Source organism: Hydra vulgaris, chromosome 04 (genome assembly GCF_038396675.1).
Source record: "Hydra vulgaris chromosome 04, alternate assembly HydraT2T_AEP".
Classification (NCBI taxonomy): domain Eukaryota; kingdom Metazoa; phylum Cnidaria; class Hydrozoa; order Anthoathecata; family Hydridae; genus Hydra; species Hydra vulgaris.
In genome coordinates, this window is record NC_088923.1 from 43,739,675 (window position 1) to 43,747,518 (window position 7,844).

Genomic DNA, 7,844 nt, shown 5'->3' on the forward strand with positions numbered 1-7,844 from the left:
TAAAAACAAAAAAATCTTACTTAATTGTTTAAGGATAGCTAAAACAGACTTAATTGAGGTCTGAAAGCAAACCGCACTTTTCGCAAAGTTATGAAAAATGTAGTTAAAATAGTTAAAAGGGGGATTAGCTGTTAAAAGAGTACATTTTTAAACCTAGGAGTTCTTGTTTTAGAAACTTATTTTCCTAAGCCAAAAAATTCATTGCATTGCAAAATAAAGCCAGATTTCGATTTTGGAATATTTAGTCAAAACATTTAAAGCTTAAGCATTTATTTTTTTCTGTGCATACAGTTCTAATAATATGGTATTAAGTTGTTAATAAATAAACACTCACCAAGTCTAATAAAATAATTCATGACCAAATTTGAGTTTAAGTTTTTGAATTAACCTCGCTTTTGGTAGTAGAAATATTTTATAGCACTTGATAGTCTCTTCTCTCAGTTTCAATTATTTTATAGCACTTATAGTCTCTTCTCTCAGTAAATAAAGTGTTTGAATTTAAAAATAGCTAATTGAAATCTTTTGAAAACTTGTTTTTATTCCCATTAAAAACTATTTTATAATCAGTTGGTTTACTGATAGGTTCTTTAAGTAGTAAACTATCTTTGTACATCCAATTGATATCAGATTCATACTCATGCTAAACCAGAAAAACAATTGCTCCACTCAAAATTTTGATAACGTTTACAAATTCTTAATTTATTGAACTAAATTTTTACACCAACTTAATATGAGATTTATATTCCATTCTTTAACCAGCGAGGAGGTATGTAGAGCAGAGGTACTGCAAAGGTAGAACTAACTTCTGGTGATAAACATCGAATGGATATGTAATATATCTATAAAAAAATGTTACATTTAATGAAGGACAATACATTTTTTAAATTAAATACACAAACATACAAGATCATACCCAACCAACATACCAGTTGCTCGGATCACAAGTTAATATATAAAAGCTAGATTTTTACATACATTTGATGCAAGACTAGTATTCCATTCTTTAACCTGAGTGAAGGTATTGCATAGGTATAAATAACTTCTGAAGATAGGAACAGAATGGGCACCTACCTAATATATAAAATCAATATATTAAAAAATAAAATTTTAAACTAACATTACACAAATATTAGAACAGAATAAAATTATCTTATATATAAATTAAAGATCTCATATAATTTATCTTGTAAATAGTTTTTTTTTGTTGTTGCTGTTTTTAATTTTTTAAATATTTTAACTAAATTTGATGACTACAAACAAGACAAAGACCTTGTCTATAAAATGAATTTTCGCCACGCTCAGAACACACAACACACTTTCTCACCTTAGAGGCTTGAAGCTTCCTATCAGCTTTGCTGTGCAATTCAAAGCGTTTTAAAATAAGATGCAGCTTCTGCTCTTGATTTCTTACTGAATGCAACTGTCTTAATTCCATATTTACGCTATTATGCAAACACTCTCCCTCCTCTTCACTTAGCAACCCAATAGTTTTATGGAATTTTACTAACTAAATCCTTATTGCTACTAGCAAAACATTTGCAAATTTGGCAACTGTTCTGGCTTAAATCACTAATTTTTGCAATTTTTTTTTCAATATTAATTTTTTTTAGCAATCTTACATTTTTGGCACGAGCAGATGCAAATTTACGCTGTGCTGTTTTAATTTTTTTTTTTTTTAAAGTTGGAACTGCTCCTCCTGTTTTAGCCTAATGCTCATAGTCTCTAATTGAGAACTTAATGAGTTACAATGTGTGTTTAGAGCCTTATTTTTAGAATTTAAATCTGTAATTTCAGCTTCCAACTTAAATACTTGCATTTTAAATTTTTCTATTTGCTCCATATTTGTTTTATTTTCAGAAGTTAATTGATCAATTTGATTCAGTAGCTCCTGACTGTTATTTAAAGTGAAAAAGTCGTCTGCATCTGCTGATTTTTTTTTTTTTGGGTGGAGCTTGCGACAGTTGCATTTTAAAAAATTCTTTGTTTTTTATAGCTTTAAAATTTTTTTATATTTCTTTTTTTGGCGTGTTAACTTTAGGCACATTTTATCAAACTCGTCATTACTAGGCATATCAAAATCAATTGGCAAAAGAAAACTCATAAAACTAAATAAATCACCTCTTATTTTAAAGACTGTCATTAAGGTGGTACATACCCTTAATTTATTGAAATTTTGAAAAAAATTATTATTATCAAAGTAGACGTAAAATTTTACGAGGAATGCATTTTTAAAGTTATTTTTTTAACATTTTAAACATAAATAGTGAAATAAGCACCTTTTTTAAGACAAGTTATTTTTTCTGACATAGCAACGCCCTTAGCAACCATCCTCTGACTTGGTTTTAAAGTTATATTAATGATCAGTTTTTGACGATGATAAATTCTTTAGCTGCTTGTTAAGTTAAAGCTATTAGTCATACTTTGAAATTACAATTTAGTTTAGTTTTAGACTTGTAAAGCGTGCAAATCCATACTCTGTTTATATGTTATTATTACACTTTTATTGACAACGTTGAATAAACAATATGCCAAGAACACATTCTAGAAATAAAAAGAGATCATTTGCTTGTAACCAGTACACACAAAAAAGAGAAGATCATTTAACAAATAAACAAAACTTTGTACCTGGTTCTTTACAATCAGCAAGTAACTCTAGTTCAGGAAAAATAAAATTCAACCCAATAATTCTTGAAGACAAAGATGATTATAACATTATTATTAATTTTGGTTTATTGAAATCTTTAGTTGAAGAGATAGCTAGTTGCTCTGACTGTGGAAATAATATTAAAGTTGAAAATAATGAAATTAAGCGACAAGGATTTTGTTTAGAACTAAAACTATCATGTGCCTCAAGTTCTTGTCGATGGCATCAAACTTTTAAAACTTCAAAGAGTATCTCTTATGTTCAAAACAAAAACAATGTCACTAAATATAGTAGCAATAAATTATTTGCAACCAATGTTCAAATGGTGATAGCATTTAGAGAAATTGGTAGAGGACATAGAGCCATTAAATCTTTTACATCATTATTAAATATGCCACCACCTATTTCTTTAAAAGCCTATAATAGTATTATTAATGTTTTGCATGCTATATATACTAGTGTTTGTAAAGCATCTATGACTAAAGCAGCCATGGAAACAGCAAAACTAAGAGAACAGAAAAGTGATGAAACAATGACCTGTACAGTTTCTGTTGACGGTTCATGGCAGAAGAGAGGACACACCTCGCTAAACGGTATTGTCTCTATCATTTCAACTAATAACGGAAAGTGTTTAGACTATGACGTCCTTTCAAAAAAGTGTCATAGTTGTGCGATGTGGAAACATAAAAAACAATCTCCTCAATATGTAAACTGGAAACTCAATCATGTTTGCCAAACAAATCATGCAGGTAGCTCTGGTTCCATGGAAGCTATTGGGGCTGTTAAAATGTTTTCTCGTTCCATATCTGAAAATAATCTTATGTATACCGAATACATTGGTGATGGCGACACTACATCATTTAATCAAGTACAATTATCTAAACCTTATGGAGAGATTTTAATTACCAAGCTGGAATGTATTGGACACATTCAAAAACGTGTAGGTACTCGTTGCAGAAATATTCGTATAACTCATAAAAATAAAAAGTTATCTGATGGAAAAGGTGTCTCAGGATTAGGTAGACTCAGTGAAAAAGCTATCAATACTCTTCAAAATTATTTTGGTAGGGCTGTTAGGCAAAATATTGGTAACATTTATTTAATGAAAAAATCTATATGGGCAACATTGTTTCACAATACAAACTTTTTTGATGAAAATGTTCGTCATCAGTTTTGTCCACGCAACAAAGATAGCTGGTGTTTATGGCAGGCTGACAAAATAACAGGTAACAAAACCTATAAAAAAAACTTGAGCCTTCCAATTGCAATTAAAGATTTATTAATTCCAGTTTGGCATGACTTAACAACAGATTTGTTGTTGTTAAAATGTTTGCATGGCCAAACTCAAAATAGAAACGAATGCTTAAACAGTATGGTGTGGAAAAAATGTCCTAAGGAGATTTTTGTATCTAGAAAACTTCTTGAAATAGGTATTTGCTCTGCTGTTATTGAATTTAATGATGGTAAATCTGGTTTAACACCAATAATACAAGTACTTGGATTGCCAGTTTCAAAGTTTATGCTAAATGCGTTTAGAAAAAGTGATACAGACCGCATAAAGAACATTCAGAAAAAGTCATCAACCAAAGGCATAAAGATGAGAAAAAAATTAAGAGCTATCAGAAAAGGATTCTTGGATAAAGAGAAGGAAAATGACATAATCCCAGCTTATTCAGCAGGCTCATATTAATAAAATCATAATGTTTTTGTTAGTTTAATTTTATTTTTGTGTTTTTCTCAGTATTTAATTTTTAGCGATTTTGTTAACTTTAAAACATGATATTTCAAGATCCACATAAGCTTTTAGGTTGAAATTTTCACAGTACATTCTTTAGTTTTAATAGCAGGAGGTGAACCAAAACTAATGTTTGATACAAAAAAATAAAAATGTTATGGCACTTTTTATGAGCAATTACTATACAAAATAATGTCAATCAGTAACAAATATCAATATCTTTTGAAATATTTTATATTATGACTTAGTTTTGGTTCAACTCCTGCATTTCTATACAATAAAGAACTGGTAAAAATTTGAAATCTCAAACTCTTTTAGTTTTCCAGATTTTATGTTTACAAAATGTCATAAAATAACCCTTTTTTTAGTATTAATCAAGGCAAAAAGGCTCGATCAACTATTTTTTTAATAAAATTTTTTCAAATTATTTTGTTTTGAATAAAATAAAAAATAGTAAATTGTTGTGCATTTTGTTATTCTTATTTTTTGATTTTATGGGTATGTACCACCTTAAAATGGAAATGACATTGTTACTGATCTTATCTGTCCTAATTAATCGCTTAACAAAAGGAAAGTTACACCTATCTTCCCAACCATTTTTCCATCCAATAAGTTGTTTTAGAATTTCCCTCTCAGTTGATTACATTGTTATCAAAATAATATTGACTTATTAATAAATATAATAAAAACAAATAAAATAATATTAATTAACAAATATATGCACTAGATAAAAGTGGATTTAACAACTTATCTGATATTAGTTTGATAATCCAAAGAGAAAAATTCCGCGTAACTTTGTTTACTTTTATACTTCAAAAATTGACTCGCCGAAACAGTTGTTTGGAGAATATTGGTTAATAAATAGTTTGGGACGTAATGCATAAAGGTTACGTCATCGCAAAAAAACGTCAACACAAATGTACGCCTAAAACTAACAAGATTAGTTGTAAAACATGACATTTTTGAAAACATATTTCATAACATAGCTGAAGGCACGTAAAATAATTTTTTTATTTTCATTTGCATAAAAGGTTGAAATTTCATTAACTTACGTCATCCATCAAAAAAGTTACGTTTTGCATTTAAAAACGATCAGTTAAAAAATATAAACGCTTTAAAAACTTTTGTCTTTTTGTAAAAAATTCTCTAGAATGACGCAGGAATCTGATAGAATGGGCATTTAGGGTTAAGTGTTCCAAATTTTAAATATCAAGCACAAAGCTATGTTATGAAATCTTAGTTGGCCCAACTCATGTTTTCCGGAAAACATGCGAAAATTAGAAAAGTGGTTCTAAATTATTAAAAATATTTTGGCAATATTTATTTTTATACCAATTAATGTAAATATTTATTTCACAAGGAAAGATAGATCTTTTGTATTTTTTTAATTGCAAGATGAAAACATTTATATAAAAAAGTTACTATTAATTTAAAGTTTGTGAATTTTTATACTTTTTATGAGGAAATACTTTTTTTTTTTGATAAGCTCATGACGTCACGCTCGTTTTTATATTGAGTGACACAGCCGTGATAAGTCTAGTTAAGAATAATACAAAAAATACTTCATCAGCTTGTTGCTCTCACGTTTGGGGCAGGGGGGGGGAGCAAAGATTTTGGGGCTTTTTTGTTCCCAGCCTCCAATCATCGCAATTTTTTGCAAACCCTCATTATTTGACATAAGTATAAATATATAAATGTTTGGAGTTTGCTCCATGTCTGGAAGTTACCTATCTCGAACACCAAAAAATTCTTTCTACGCCTCTGGTGGTAATAAACTTCTCCTCAGAATCGCGTTTATTATTACCGACGTTTCGAAAAGACTCAACACCAGTACTAAGCTTATCCCGTCAGATAAAAATCATCGCCATTCATGCTTTACCACCTATGATAAATTTTAAAAACAAGGTTAAATGAAATGGAATCTTCATAATTTTTATTTTTCCGGCGTGGAAGCAACTTAATAATAAAATAACTTAGTAAGGCTGAAGAAAAAGTCTAATATGTTTTTATTACTTAAAATTATTTTTTTTAGTTTTGATTAAAAATTGTTTAGAGTTACAAGTATTTTAATTTTATTATTAATGTTTTTGTTTGTTAAATTTTTTTTCTCTTTTGTTTTATTGGTGCTGCACCAAGCAATGAAACATAGTTAAAAAAACAGTAAATGAGAAATAGATATATATTTCAATCGTGTTTGATTTAGGTCAGGTTTTGCTCTTTAAGTATTCTGATATTTTTAGAATCTTTATTTTCAATTAAGTTGATGTGATTTTTCTACGAGACATTTTAGTTGAGGCGAATACCTTAAAACTTTGTTGTGGTTTTTCTTTTAATTTTATGATTCCTAATGCTAATGCTTATGAGTTTTATTATTATAATAAATAGAATAACAATCTATATAACTTTGTCATTTTGAGTGTAAAAAAGAGTTATATATCCTAAAGATTTATATTCACAAATATAAATATTTATAAGTATACCTTGCATATACTTATTTTTATCAAATGACTAAAAAATGTCAGGAACAAGATTAGAATGACCAGTAGAATGAGCTTTCTTGAGTTCAAATGTTTTTTATAAAAAATATTATTTGTTTTTAAAAACAAAAATAATTTATTCTACATTATTTGTTCTAGTATTTTAGAAAGGCAAAGTAGAATAGATATTCTGGTCTAATAAATAAAAATATTAGAATCATCTTCCAAAAACTGGTAAGACTCTTTCAATTTTAAGATTTTCCGGAAACATTTCTTGATCTAAGTAAAGATGACCCTTTTTTTTTGCTTACACGAGTAAGTTCATTTTTATGAAAAAGTAAATTGCAAAGATAATGTTAAATGTTCAAATTGAATTTACATTTCAGTATAAGAAATTAAATTTTTGAAATGACTTTTACTTTATAATATATCAGTTTTTTTACTTTCAAAAGTAAGTTATGTAAAAGTAGATTACATCATTTAAAATCACGCGTCAATTCGACCTGTCAGTTTTTTTGTCCCTTAAAAACTTTCAAACAGTAAAGCTAAGTATATTTTGTAGTAAGTAAAGCCAAGTATATTTTGAGGGCGTCCTATGATTCAACCCAATCGTAAATTTCAATTAAGAACCGAATATGAGAAATTGATTACACAACCGAAAATATTCACGAAAAAAATTAGAACCGAAATAATTTTCTTGCTTCTGTGTATTTTTTTCGTCAGCATAGAGGGGTCTGGTGTAGTACCTCTTCATCAAACTATAAACAGATTTGTTGTAGTTTTTTTATTTTTTTTTGATCAATGAATAATATTAAATAATAAAAAAATAAAAAAATAAAAAAGGAATTTGCTTTTACAAGTAAAAGAAAATCACATGAAAAAGCTGTTTACTTTTACATGTAAATATTGATTACTTTTTAAAATTGCATTACATAATAGGGCGGGTGAAAAAAAAAAGCAATTGCCTTTACTCATTAATTGGCCGGTT

General features: G+C 28.1%; 1 non-coding gene across 2 annotated transcripts; it reads right to left on the minus strand.

Moving 5' to 3' along the window:
* Positions 1 to 514: 514 nt before the first annotated feature.
* Positions 515 to 2,300, minus strand: LOC124818528 (uncharacterized). Of its 2 annotated transcripts, XR_010638253.1 has the most exons (3): positions 2,277 to 2,300; positions 976 to 1,071; positions 515 to 839 (listed from the first exon to the last, which is right to left on the minus strand). It is a non-coding gene; the product is annotated as an uncharacterized LOC124818528 (transcript). The 2 variants fall into 2 exon arrangements; XR_010638251.1 differs by lacking the exon at positions 2,277 to 2,300 and having other exon boundaries at positions 976 to 1,113.
* Between the last annotated feature and the right edge of the window lie 5,544 nt (positions 2,301 to 7,844).